Source organism: Gambusia affinis, linkage group LG09 (genome assembly GCF_019740435.1).
Source record: "Gambusia affinis linkage group LG09, SWU_Gaff_1.0, whole genome shotgun sequence".
Taxonomy (NCBI): Eukaryota; Metazoa; Chordata; class Actinopteri; order Cyprinodontiformes; family Poeciliidae; genus Gambusia; species Gambusia affinis.
This window is the reverse complement of record NC_057876.1, coordinates 25,749,286-25,764,623: the sequence shown is the minus strand read 5'-3', so window position 1 is coordinate 25,764,623 and position 15,338 is coordinate 25,749,286.

Genomic DNA, 15,338 nt, shown 5'->3' with positions numbered 1-15,338 from the left:
ACTAACCCAAAAGTGCTTTTAATTGGAAATAAAACAAAGTGTAATGTACAAAGTTCATAGCAACTATAGAACCAATCAATAAAGATACAAAAAAACAAAAGAAATACATGCTAATGCTCCATTAATGGCAAATGATGCATAGATGGAGAATTATCTTGAATCCCACTGCGCAGAGTTAATAGCAAAGTTAATTACTTTATTCAGGAAAATTGAACAGTTAAACCACTGAACCGGTCATAAAATAAAGACAGAAAGCAAAATTAATGGAACCAGTTATTACAAATAAGGCATAAATTGAGAAGTCATAAATGGGAAGAGACAGATCTAAACACAGAAGAACTGAGTCATAAGTATTTTCTGAAGAAAACAAAACTAAATAGAGAACACAGAACACTGGTATTCTGGGAGACAAGTAATTTCTATGAAAACACGAGGGACAAAATTACTGCATTAATGCAAAGTAAAGATAAACATCTAAAAAGAGATGCTATATGACGACCTAAGCCACTTTAACACAATCAAATGCCAGGTATGTGAGGTTACCATCAAATGCAAGCAGACATCCTTCATACATCAATTTGAATATTAATCTGACATTATTATTAGTTGACTTAAAGGCAACTAAATTGTCTCTCTAAATTTTTAGCATCTCTGTAACTAAAATGCTGCTATACATTTATTGGGTGGAGAGAAACAGGCTTTGGCAAATTTCATGTTATCCCCCATTGGTAAATTAAAATTAAACTACAAAAAGTATCATTATTTTGACTGTAAACAGCCCTGAGGCAAAAATCTGGACCTGCATTATTACTCAGAGTTCAGCAAATGTTTGAACTGCTCAGCTCTATTGTTTTGGCTCTGTGGTTTTTGTGTGTTGGAATAGAAATGACAGTTTGATTAATTACCAAAATTCTCAGCTGTATTGAATGAAAGGTTAAGAGAAGTGAACTCACTGGATAGCGTCCCTCTCTGGAAGTCCAGGCTGGGAATCAGATATCCTGCTGCAACCTTTCTCCTAAAATAATGCAGAGGGAAATTGTAAAACAGTCCCCTGATTCTGGATCCAAAAGCAATTAGGCCCAATTAGTTTGAAGGCGATGTGATGGACTCACAGATGAATACCAAGTGGTTTGAAGTGTTTCTAGAGAAACCTTAAAATGATTTTCGGTCCTGGTTGAACTCATTGCTCATTTTCAAAATTACACAACAGCTTCAGGCTGCAAATGTGGAGAACTCATTATCCCTCTTTGATTAAGATTTTAGGATTTCTGTTTTAAACACGCCTCATTAGAATTCATCATTTATTGGTCGTTATTTTGCAACACACTGAAGAGTTTGCATCTCAGAGTTTGTTTGTGCGACTCAGACATTCTTTTGCACATTTTGTTCTGCAATAAAATAAACCACTACCCTACTTAAGCAGCTTCAAGACTAGGACATATAATGAGGGTAGCACTAGGATTTGAAACCCTTGGTAAAACAAACATGCAGATCAGCACAATATGGGGCCACAGTGAGCAATGTACACCATATAGCTAACTAACAGGATGCTAATAAAAATTGCAGTTTGCTAAAGAAAAACATGAAACATGTGAATGTTTACAGGGTTTGGTGTGACAGACCAGATCATTTAGATGGCCACTCTGAAAACACCTGCAAGAATAATAACATTTGGGAGATTTTCTATTACTATTACAATGCAACTTACCAATCAATTAATTAATAATGTCTGCTTTCAGGCTGACGACTACTTACTTCATTTAAAAGACACTGATTGACCACCTAATTTGAAACTGCCCACACAATAACACAACATTTTAATCTACAACATGAAATAAAAAGAATCTCTAATACAACTGTTGTTGTCCTCTAATAATGTTTCAGAGCTGTTTCTAAGTAAAAAAAATATAGACTTGAGTTGCCTTGGGAAAAACAAACATTTTGTATCATAATAGAGTTCAAAACAAAAGTTCTGCAACTCACCCTGACAAACTTTCCACTGTTTTCAGTGACACAGTCTTAAGCCATTTAGCCATTATTATCTTTAAGCACAATTCTTTGTAATCTAACTGTAGCGTCATCACAGTAAATAAACAGTTGTTTACATTCAATACCTTGTGGGCAACGAGGGGGCGCCCACTTTCAGTTTGAGAAACACTGGCCTAGACATTCTTTTAGTGTTGCAGTTTGGCTGCTATCCAGAGGAGGGCGCCACTGGTCATCCTTAAGCAAAGTCAGCTGCTACAGAAATAAAGATGTTGGCATCATACCAGACCTGGTTAGAGAAATGGTCAAAATATAGTTCAGTGTGGGATTCAAAATGTATATAAACAATCAACAAGCTCCTTAAGTTTCACATTAACAGCTGCATGATGGAGCAGCATCAACTTCTCATTCAAAAATGGCTGAATTTGCCTCTTCAGGTTGAGAAGAACTATGGGCTTATTCTGATATTATTATTATACCTGACACAACCAAAGGCCTGGCTCTATGATTTCTTCAGCCACAATCAGAAACCCAGGCCTCACGTCCACAGATCTGCCTGACCATACCCTTTCCTTCCAGTGACATTTTCTTGTGGTTCACTTGCTATTAATATCAGTATTTAGTTTTTTTTTATGAAGCCCAGCTGTATGCTCCTAACATGCGCTAATATTTTTAAATGGACCAATTAACACTTTCAAACCAGAGGAGAGTTTTACGTTAACTTGGGAATTTTTCAAAATGTCACTCAGTATTTCCTGTCCACATGTAATTTCCAGTATTAAAGTAATGGTTGTATTTGGTTTAGCTCAAATTTCTGCTTGGCCAATGTTTTCTCAGTGGTTAAAATTAAACTAAGGTGAAATCTGCCATGGTTAAGTGGTGAATGCAGCAACTTCTTTACACAGACCTGCCACCATATCCAATATACCGCAGAACATCCTTCAGATCTATGTAGCCTCCTCTTATTTTCCTCCTCACATTTCGGTCTTTTGTTTTTATCATGTGTTTTTTTAGCGCGGTTATTCTGTACCATTCTGTCCAAGTAAAAAATGGAGCTGTCTGTCAATCTGTACCTGCCAGGGAGACATTTTGTACCTGCTTTGATTAAAAATAACGTCAGTGTTTATTTTTCTTTCCTGAAATTGGCAGTCGCGTAGTTCTGCAATATGCTGAGTGCATTGCAATAAAATGTGTATGTTAGTTTAGCTCTTGAAAGGATTAGGTTCCTGTTTATTGTTCATCTTTCCACAGTATTCTTGTTTGTCTTTTCTCCCTGTTTGTAATCAACCACCTGCATCTTGACAGAAATCAGCCGTATTTAAGCCTCTCATTTTCTGCAATTCTCTGCCAGATTCTTTGTTTTCATTTCCTTGTTCCACATTAAGTTCCCTGTGCCAGTTCATGCCTTTGAAGAAACTCTTTATTCTGGCAGATTTACTAAAAGTCTTTATTTGGTTGTTAAAGTTCAGCTTTGAGTCCATGAAAACCACTACCACTTTATCCCCATGGAGTCTAGTTTAATTTGCCGTCTAACATTGCATTGTTTTGGGACCAAAATCAATAACTTCTGTCTTTTCTGGATCGGGTCGGAGGAATTTCAGACTCATCCACTGATGGCACATTTGGATGTATAATATCTCAGCAACTGTGAACTACTGTCCAGTGGTTATACAGCAATATAAAACTCTATTGTCAGCATACACACTGGAGAAGTTGCAGTAATCCAAAATATGAGCTACAGAATTGTGCAAATGTTGACAAAAATAGCCAAGGAATGGGGACCTGTGGAACGCCGTGATTCTACCTTTATTACCTTTATTCATACTTAGCAACTAATTACATTTACTCAACTATGTTTACTTGTGTAACTTTAAAAAAATAAATAAATACTATACGAGTATACTAATACGGGTATTTTTACAATGCTGTACTATTTACTTTTAGTTGAGTAATTTTATTATGAAGCATGCCTACTTTTAAAATTTCTGGATTATCTACCCTCTGAATGAAGAACAAACACATTTTAACCAAAAATTCACAATAAAAAGACACACTTGGAGTTTCTGTTAAAGTTTCGTAGGTTTTTATTGAAAGATACTGAGTTGAAAATTTTTTCTTTTGTCTGATTTTGTTCATTTTTGTTACTTATGAATCATTGTCATTGTCATCCTTAAAATACCAAAACTTCGACTTGCCCTTATATTGTGATCCATTTGATAATGTAATTTTTAAATATTAAATTATAATTTAATCAGTTACTCAAAACTTGAGTAGTCTTTTTACCAAATACTTTTTTTGCTCTTGATTAATTTCTAGGACAGCTACTTTTTATTTTTACTTTGAAAAATATGTTGAAGTAGTGCTGCTCATACTTGAGTATAATTTTTGTGTTCTCTTCTCACCTCTGCTTGATAGTGAGAGGAACAGTTATGATTTAGTCATTCTGAAGGTCACAGAAAATCAAAACAAACTCCTACACTTTAGTTTTGGTTATCTGAAACTTTTTAACACTCTCTTCGCACTTGTTTCAACGTTCTTGGAAAAAAGGTTCACAGTTTACATGAATAATAGAATGAATTCATAGACTTTGATTATAACTCTAAATAATTCAGCTTACCTTAAGGTCCAACTAAAAATATGTAAAAATGGAATATATAAACTGAATCTACAAAGTCAACGTACTTAATTCTTTCCTTTAGGAACCATGGGAGAGGGTAAAACAAAAAAAAATTGCAACAAACAAAAGTTTAGCTACGATTATAGCTGTTGTATAACCGCTATCATCCTATTAATGCTTATTTCCTGTCTGAATACTTTGGTTTAGATTCCCTCTGGTATCAGGCCTTACTAATCAACAGAAAGGCTTTTGCCAGAGAGGTTTTGGGTTTGAAAACTATGGAGTCCCAAAGGGACAGCTGGAAGCTATTGTAAGTGCATGAGAGTTCACAAGGGGATGACATCCAGAGTGTGTGCAGTTGTTTTATTCTGAAGCAGCCTTGGAGTCAGTGTATTAAGCACTATGGAGATGATTTGGGAGTTGAAAGTGAGTAATTATATAGCACTTGTTTTTACTGGCAGAAGAAGGGGACCTTAGAGGCACCACCCAACATCACTGTCATACCTTGTGTGAAGGAAAATGATGCTTCTCAGTGGCACGTTGAAAAAATATAGTAAAGAATGCCTGGATTTCAATGGAAACGTTGACTTTTTAGTTCATTTCGCACTACATTAGAAGTCTAATTGGGTGGTGAAATACTACACCTCAGCTTTCCTCTTTGTCCCAAGGCGTTGTGAAAGGATTGGTTGAGTTCATAGCGTGGCCCCTCTTTATCTCTGCTACTGTTGGAGGTTTCTTTGAACCCCAACACTCCACCTCTGCCACCCTGCCAACACCAGAGGTAAGCCGAGACCCCCCTTCTTAAATGCCAGCAGCCGAGCCGCAGCCATGAACTGTCAAGCTGAATTAGGACTAAGCACGCTGTATAGGGCTCACATGCAGGTTCTCTGGGAGGCCGCCCAGGCCACCAACACATCCCTGATCAGGCGCACACATTTACCTCAAAACATGACTTTTAGCCAGCCTGGGAGAGCAGGATGGAACCAACCCATAAACCAAGGGAGCACTAGCTGTGTTTCCATTACAAACATGCACAAAACTTTGTCCATATCCCGCTAATGTTGGAAAAAACACAACTTTGCAAATTGCGGTGTTTCAAATAAATAAGACTCACAATCAAAATCACATGTAAAGAAGTTTGCTCTCATGATTAGTTACCAAAAGAAAAATGCTCCGTCATTCTCCTACCACTTCCTGTTGTATTCTTCTTTGTGGATTGGGCCAGTGGAAACATCTGGCTGTTGATCATGTAAGTCATTGGATGGAAGACAAAAAGTATTTCCATTGCAATTTTGTGAGATAAAGCAATTCTAATACGCCCAAAAATCCACCTCATCTAAAAGCAAAACTTAACAAGATTTTTCTTTTTTTTGGAATGAGCGTGTTTCCATTAATTAAATTTATTTACCGGTAGTTTTGAAATGTCAAACTGCCCAAGTACATCGTAGAGAGTGTCCACCTTCAGCTTAGACTGCACTCCTTTTAAAATGACTCTTTGTAATTTAAGACGGACGGGAAATATCCTTTTAATTTGACTGTTTAATGTGAACTTTTCATTGCATATCTGCACATTTAGCTAATGATTTACCGATAGGTTTTCTAAAACCTATCGGTAAATATCACACATTTCTAAGTGTGATATTTGCACTTACTCAAAGAGACACCAGCAGCATTTCCACTAACCGTAAAATTGCAGAAATTAAAATTACAAAAATAAGTGCATTTGGTGGAAATGTGCCCATTTAAAAAAAACCTTATGTTTTTAAATTACGTTTTTGTGCTATGATGAAGTGACTTCAGACATAATTTTGCAAAACTGAAATGGAAACACTTATCACATCACACAAATCAACAACACCTGGACGTTGCTACTGGCAAAATTTACAAAGACAACAAAAGGAAGTTGTAGGAGGATGATGTTTGTTCATAGCATTGCATAGTTTATAAAACATTGTGTGTCATTTGAAACTGTTGAATCCATAGCTCTTTTGTAAAATTATAGACAACAATTCCCCAAAACGGCGGGGCTTGTCGCGCCATGAGACACCGACGTCTCCTCTGATGAACGATAGATGAGCTCTAGCGCCACCATGGCTGAATTATGAATAAATCTTATGTAACTGCCAATATTGTTAAAGACTTCTCATGTGAACAAGCTAATTCAGGTGTGATTTTACTTCCATTTCTGTAATAGAAACACTGCATGTTTTGACATTAGCAGAATATAGACAAAGATTTGTACATATTTGTAATGGAAATGCAGCTGTTGTCCATTCGGCAGAGGAGCAGTTAAACAAAGCAGAGGGTAGGTTATAACTTACTTTGGTACCACCAGCTCTTCAATCCACTAGTGGCATTCATTCTTTGAGAAGACATTTAAAAATTTATTTCAAATAGTATGTGATTTTGATTGCTTCTCATAAATTTGTATTGTATTTGACCTTTTTTATTCTGACTAGCTATCAACTTTGTAATGTCCGGGTAGAGACAGCCTGATAAAACTATGGAGCCAGCTGCTTTTTTATCCGTCTTCTGGTTTTTGTACTGTTTGTATGTGCAAATAAAAGTTTATTCTAACACTTCTACCATTTAGTGGCAGCCCAATTTTGCTAGGCAAAGTAAAGTCTGTGTAGCCCATCATACAAGGTTGTGACCTCAAAAAAAAAAAAAAAATAGCCTCCATTTCTCTTTGTAATGCAGCTCACTGCCAGATTACTGGTGGTATTTTCTCACATACTTCATGCAATGATTATTGTGGAGGGAGAAAAGCAGTGTGTTGGTGAACGGAGTCAGGACATTACCTACCAAGGCGAGCTATTGTCTGAGAGTTCATTTGTGTTGGACGTGCTCCACATCACCTCATGTTGGAGATTATGGCACAAGCCACCCAGACAGCAGAATCCAGCAGGAATTTTTAATAAATTTCTTCAACATTGGTTGCTTGAAACCTTCTTTGTCTGTCCTGTCTATCAAGGGAAATAAACCCCACTCAATATTTACTGCTTTTATTTGAACACTAGAGTGTTTCTTGCTTAAAGCGTGAAATCGCTTGAAACATCTTTAAATCTTAAAACTTGAACATCATCAAAAACAAATTGCTGCATTTAGGGACTTTAATGTCCCCTTTTAGCCACTTAAAACTCCAAAGCATTCTGCACCAGGATGTCAGTAATTGAAATAAAAAATACTGATGGTAATTTTGACTGTAAAACTGCAGTCAAAAATAATAATTTGTCTTATTTAACCTGTCATAAGAGAAAGAACAAGGCAGTTATTTTTTTTAAAGACATACTTTTATTGCCATACTTACAAATATCACAGTTTAAATTAAATATTTAATTAGCAAGTTAACTGTTTAGTTTTACAAGCTGAATATTTAGCTCAAAATTAAATCTTTAGTTAACAAGGTAAGTATACAATTTGCAAACAGCCAGCTTCAAATTAATTATTTAATTAACAAATATTTAGTTTGCAGCTAAATATTTAGCTCATCGGCTAATTATTCAGTTTGGAGACAAATATTTTATAAACTAAATAGTTTCAAAACTAGATGTTCACCTTATTTGCTTGCTAACTTCATATTTAAGTTTGTAAAGTAAATATTTAGTTTCCTAATTATTTAGTGTGAAACTGACATTTATGAGTTAATTAATAACATGGTGAAAATCTGATTTTGAAAAATGAAAGAGTTCAAGTAAAAGCACTTTGGTTTTAAAATGTGATTTGCTCAAAGGTATGCAGGAAGAGCTGAAAAACAGGCTAAATTTAGAGTGTAGCTGTAGCTTTGTGAGTGAGACCACACTGCAGTTTCTATTGTTTCTATTGATGTATGGATTGTTATTTCATGTTCTTATCCAGGATTCAATCATGGCAAACCTTCAACATGAGCTCCAAATCTGCTAATCTGCTTCTGCTGCATGTGTCTATCTCTGTCAGGCTTGAGAAAAATAAAGAACTTGTTTGATCTATTGTTGTTTACACTGTTGAAATTATGTGTGCATTAAATGTTCTGTCTTAATTTCTCTGGTTTGTGCCTCTCTCATGTGGCTGAGCATTATTTTTTCACTTCTCTCTGCCTCTTAGAGAGGATAAAAATGATGAGAGTCTTTGAGTATGTGTGTGGCCCAAGTAGATCAACGGCTACATACCTGCCAGATGCACAAGGTACCCTTAAATCTTCTCTCTAACATGGACCTTCTGTCCAAACAACTCTCAATTTGTGCGCCATGTGAAGCACATTGACTCAGTTTGAAGGTTGTGTTGGTTTGTGTGCATTTGAAGAAAACCCAACAGGAAGTCTTGTGTTAGAAAGTCCAATCTGATCAAATTCTCATCTAGGTTGTTACTGTTATGCGAGAGAAAATGAAGGGAGGCTAAAAAAGGATATAAACTATTTTTTTATTGTCTCAAACTCAGCACAAGACTGTTTTTATAAAGCCAAACACTTGTCGAAACAGGAAAAATGAGCCTTATTAAAAAAAAAATTGCATATTTTTTTCCATTTACAGCCAGAGTGGAGGAACACCATGAAAGTAAAACACACTTGCTATGGAGAATCAAGGGCAAGAAGCTGAACAGAGAATGGCTCCCACAATGTTTAGAGACAAAAATGACTCATATGGTAATAATCCGAATCAGCTGTCGCAATGATATGAAACTTTATGCCTTAGAGGACTTGGTAGTTCACCAGAGACAAGCATTCACTGCCGTGCTACTGTATCCCATTGCCACCATGGGGAATTCACCTTGACATGGACAAGATGGTGGTGCAAAGCCGTTCTCCAGCAGACATTCAGATAAAGTTTCCATCAGCTGCAAGCCACCTGTCTTAATTCACTACTTCAGATCACAGGCTGATGCTAAAAACCTGCTTTGAATAATCTACTTTGTCAGGATTTATCGGGTTGACTGAAAATATTGTGGTTGGAAAGGTAGAATAAAGTTTTCCATTCGTCCACTGAGTCACAGGAGTAAGAGCTCCAGGATGAAAACTTAGACATCGCTCTTCCTAGCTAAACTTTCCAACTCCATCTTGGCTAAAAGGTGTTCATAGACCTTGCAGGAGGTTTTGGGTCTTATTTAGGCTCTCCTCCTAGTTGGAAGAACACAGAAAACCTCAAAAGGGACATGTTCTGTTCATTAATTTTATTACATTTGTTTTAGTTTTAAGGCATATTTTACCATAAATGCCCTCTTCAGGCAATTTCAATTCCAATTAAGCAAAAGTCAGAAGAAATCAAATTCACACTAAAAAGCAGATTAGATTCAACGTCACATGGTCCAGTATGATTTCTTTATGTAAGGAATGCTGAGCAACTTCTTGGTTTAAAAGAAATGAGGGAAGGTGGGAGTTTTTTCCTTGCTACATGGATGCTCGGTTTGACAAATTGCTATCATATAATAGCAATTCATCAAACTGATGAATTACAAGTGATTGTCTCTCTGCATGCTCATCCAGGAGGGGTGAATGTTGCGAGTAATTGACTCAATACAACTTTTTCAACTAATTTGAATAATGAGCTACATTTAAAACACTGATAATTAGAATCAATTGGAATCGGTGGTGGGCACCGCTTACTAGAAAGTTAGTTGCACTAACCCTAAAACACTATCCATAAAGAATAGCCCTGCTAACGCTAAAGCACTACCACATGATATTCAAAGAAAGCTAATGCGAAAGTCCTAACTTCAATTCAAATTATGTCAGACACAACCTTCAAGCACCAATTTATTTTCAGTTTTATAATTTACATGTTCTATCATTCCCTTAAATATTGTATTTATGTTTATATCTTGTTCTATAGCTGCTTGGGGATCTACCTGTTACGCAGCTAGTTTTGCTTTCTAACAGCGTTTGTTATTCTTCTGAATGAAGTTTCTTCCTGTTTTTCTTTCTTTTAACAAACTTTGACGATAAGATGTTAATTTGCTTCATATATATCAACTATTGATATCTAAAAATGAAGAAATTTTCATAAATATTCACTGTAAAGGGTAGTATTACGCCTGATTGTACAAATATAAACTTTATTTTAGGCAGTAGTTTTCACTTAATTTTCAGCAGGCTGATTTATTATCATTCTTAAGCTCGGTTTTACTTCCTCCCAAAAACATTAATCTTGTGAGGCTTGAAGAACGTTTTGATGGAGTCACAATAATCCGGCCCAACATAAGGAAAAAAACTGAAACTACTTTGTTTAAGCTGAAGTTTATGGTCTGTGTTTTGCATATGCAGAGGAGGGGACATAAACATAAAATATTAACTTAAATTAGTCAAGCAAGTGTAAAGAGTCTTTGTGTGAAAGTCATGAAACTACAAACCGATCCAAGACCCATTGAGATGTTTTATAAACAAAGAACAATGCTGCCAAGTCAGCAAGACATTTAATCTAAATTCCTCAAAAGTCAACTTACAGAGGAAACATCCAAGACCAACAACATCTCTGCATGCATGTGTTTATAGATGTTATTGTTTAATCATTTACTGTAATTTCAACTCACTACATGCCATGTTTTTAAGGCTTCCTGTCATCAGCGTGGTATTGAAGGACAAAGTCTTAATGTGTTTGAAGCAGCACTCCAACGTGCCAAAGCACAAAGGAAGCGAGAGGCCAGCAGTCACCTCAGAATGTCATGAATCAGATCAGCCGTTGACCACAAAGGGTTTTGCTTTTCTTTTTTCTGCTAATCAGTGGTGTGATAAGCTCCATCTTTGAATTCCAAGTTCAACAGGAAGCTCTGATTGGGTTTCAAAAGCAGCTAGAGGAAACCAAAGATCAACAAAATCAATAAGGGGTGGAGAAGATCAGGCTGAACCTACTGAAAAACATTCAATTAGCCACATGAAGACATGTAGATTATATAGCTGCAGATGTCTAATATTCAATAAGGTTGCTTCTATTTCTTATAAAAACATTTGTTGAATTTGTCAGATCAGTTTATGGTTGTTAATTTTCAGAAAAGGAGCTTTTAAGAGCTCCCAAGGAATGCATGTGCTTGGGAGCTCTTAAAAACATGCCATTGTTTCAAAACAATTCAACGGTTATTGTCTGGCTGTTCTGTGCTGTATAAACATCCAACTTCCAATCCTTGTTTAATCCTCTTGGGGTCATGTTGTGCCCATCTATTTTAGCCAACAGAAGAGAAGTTAAACCAACAGAGGTTTGGTAAAATTTCATTACAATGTCTGCATACAATTATTATGGCATAAATCTTATAGTAATTTGGTGGGTGTAATTATTAATTTCTAGATAAAATAAATTATTTAGTTAATTTACTGACTGAAAATAACATGGTGATGTGATCAGGAATGCACAGACTTCTTCTAGCCTGAGAATGTATCATTGTCATAATAAGCTTTACTTTTTATTTAACTTAAACGATACACATTCCTTTTTGACTTAGAAATACTGTTTTCTTTGTAAATCAAGTGCAGGATGGAAATAATGGGAGTAATTACCAGTATATAGTGGATCATGCAGATGCCTCTTTTAATATATCAGGTTTATGTCTTTAAAGGTGATTGCCAAAGTAGCTGACGGTTTAAACTTCTAAATCCCATCCATACACTACAAACAAAATGTTGAGAGGAAGGAAAAACTGCTTGGAAAATATATACAAACAACAAGGATGGCCACGGTGAGAACTGATGCTGCAGATTCTTGTTTTAATAGTAATAACCATCAACTGGTACTAATGTTATGACCACAAGCTTATACAGAAATATTATTGTTTTTAAGCATAACAATAAAGTCCAGGCAACAAGAAAAGCTAATCGTATGCTCTTCTCCTCCAAATCCAAAGTATCCAGTCATCAATATTTGATAGCCCACAACTGTACACTTCTACTGACTTGAGTTAAAAGGGAAAATTAGAAGTGAAAAGAAAATTTCCCTTCCATGAAATGAATAAACAAGTGAACAGAGCCAGAGCTGCTTAAAGAAAATGAAGATGCTGACAAGTCACTGAAAGCTTTGACGACATTCAAGCACAAACACACAACTTGCGCTTCCATCCGTCTGTCACAAAGTCTTCACCAAGGCTTAATTACAGAGTCTAGCACTGAAGTAGCATTCAATAAAGCAGACAATGTGCCAACTTGTAGTTTTCACACCAAACTCTAAATTAACATGTCTGGATTTGTGAGTGGCCAGCAACCAGTAAAGTCCAAAGAGAAGCCACGTGAGACGATGTGATGAGAGTTCTCTTTAATGGCTTCTTCAGACTGAACCATCCCAACTTTAAGATGCTGCAAAAGCTCTTTGGTTGTCTTTATTTAGTCTGTTGTTCAGAAGATTAGATTCCCAAGGGATTTGAAGAGACAATTTCAAACTACTTTTTCAGCTTTGTTGGCAGGAATAAAAATGCTGAATCGTGAATTATCTTTTCAGAATCCTGATTGTTGGGACAGAAAACAGAAACTTAATTTTCCAACCAGAATGGTTTACAAATAACCCAACCTGTCTGACTGCTGACACTGAAGTACAGTAGATCTTTTGATTTTCTCCACATCGTGGTTGTTAGCCAGAACCCACGGTACGAGCGCTCAGCACAAACATTTATTTCAGACCTCAACGCTGTTTACAAACTACCACCAACAGATGGGGTATGATGGCTTTTCTACACCCCTTTAATTATGCCACTTTATAGGGAGATTTCTGGACTTTCCAATGTGACTTCATAGCCATCATCTTTTTTATAATGAAGCCTATCAGCGTTCCACCAGAACCAATAAGCCACATCTGCTGCTGACCAGAGACGACAATTTTTTAAAGTTATGGTTAGAGATAAAAACAAATTATTCTTAACCAAAAGCTTGGAGCAATCTGGCTTTCTTTTTAAACAAGTGAGCTGCTAAAGGAAAAAGCAAAAAAAAAAAAAAGAAAAAAGTTTCTCACAAAGCAATAATCTGAAGAAATCAGGGTTCAATTGAAAACCGAAGCTTTAATTTCTGATTGATTTTATTATTCTGGCTTGTAGATACCAAAAAGCAGATTTTCAGAGAATATTACACAATTAGGATAAAAAAACTGACTTTTCATGCAGAAATATATTTTTGGGGCCTGCCATGCAAAGCAATGGCAGGAACCTGTTGTTATGCACCTATTACCATTAATGCGGCTCAAACCGCTGAATGCACCCCTACAAAAGTGGTATCAAAACGGGGGGGAGGGGGGTGAGACGGCGACACCCTGACACGTTGGACCGGGGAGGGGGGGAAGACACCACGACACGTTGGACCGGGGGGTGGGTCGGGGAGACACCACGAAAAAACAGGACATTTCCTCACTTTCTAAAAATATCCCAGGACGAGAAATACGGACATGTCCCAGGAAATACGGACGTTTGGTCACCCTATGGTAGAGAACGGAGGGTGAGACGACAAGAAGTGAAGAAAACACTGGACAAAAGTACGAAGGAGGAGGAGATTCGGGAGACTTGGAGGAGCTTGGTCGCCGCGACGGGACCAGAGGAGCTAGACGCAAGTAGTCCTGACGAGTTTTGACCTAAGCTAAGTGAGCAAGCCGCTTCAGCACCACGTGTTGAGCTGCGTTCAACGGAGGACCAGTGAATTGCAACGCTCTCCATGTTTCTCAGTCTGTGAGGGGTGAGGTGGGGCACAAAGCCTAAATCTGATTGGTCAGTTTGCTTTTGTTTATTTCACATTTTGGCGTTTTTCTGTAAGATAAACATGAATGAGTGGAGTTTGAACCTCCTGTAGTCCTAAGATCCCACCTGAGCTTTTTACAGTGCGCAGTTCTGGCGGGTCGCCGGTTTATTAGCCTTTCTGTGGTTTCACAAACTGAACAGCTGACGGGTCACCGCTGGCTGACACCAGCAGATGTCGAAAAATAAAAAAAAGGTCCAACAGATCAGAGGGTAGCACAAAACTGTCACTGCACCTGACCTGCAAGAGCACAACCACCTCCCCACTGCGCAGAAATCAGGACCAACCTAAACCATAAGAGCAGCGGACATTGTTTTATTTTTTCCGCCAATGCTAAATAATAGAGACATGAAAGCAGAGCCTATATACCCTTGTGGTTCACGGAAAGAGAAGAGTGTTGATCGCAGGTTCAGGTGGTGTCAGACGTCCAGAGGACGAGAAGGTGAAGCAACAATGTTTGATTAAGTTCTACTCTATTTTGGATAGATTAAATTAAACTAGATTAAATTGTTTAATACACAGTTTTAGTGCGAGGAAGAGCAGCAGATGTCAGCCGACAGGTGACCCATCAGCTCTCCAGTTCAGGAAACATCAAAGAAGCTCATAAACCGACGACCCGCCAGAACCGCACAGGGTAAAAAGCGTGATTCTCCTCATACCGTTGATTGCGCTGCAGCTTTCTGTGGCGTCGATGCTAATTTTCAGCGTCGGAACGCCGGGTCCAGACCGACGGGCGCGCTTTGGCAGGCCCCGTTTAAATTTCTTCAGAAATGTTCTAGTCTTTTCTCTACTGCCCCGATATATATCTTGGCAGACATAATACAAAAGTTAAATCTGCCACAAACTGAACCTAATAGATTCAGAAAAACTGTAAAACATTTTTAGGATTTCTTTTGTTGTTGGTTTTTTTTTAGCTCTTTGCATATGCTGCGATTTGTAAAGTCCCTGCTGTATTGATTGAGTCCAGTTAGGACAATTTTTCTCAACAACACCGAAACTAAAATATTTAAATCTCAGGTTACCAAGTTGTGTCTTTTCTTGGTTTCAGAAAAAAATAGCTCACTGACG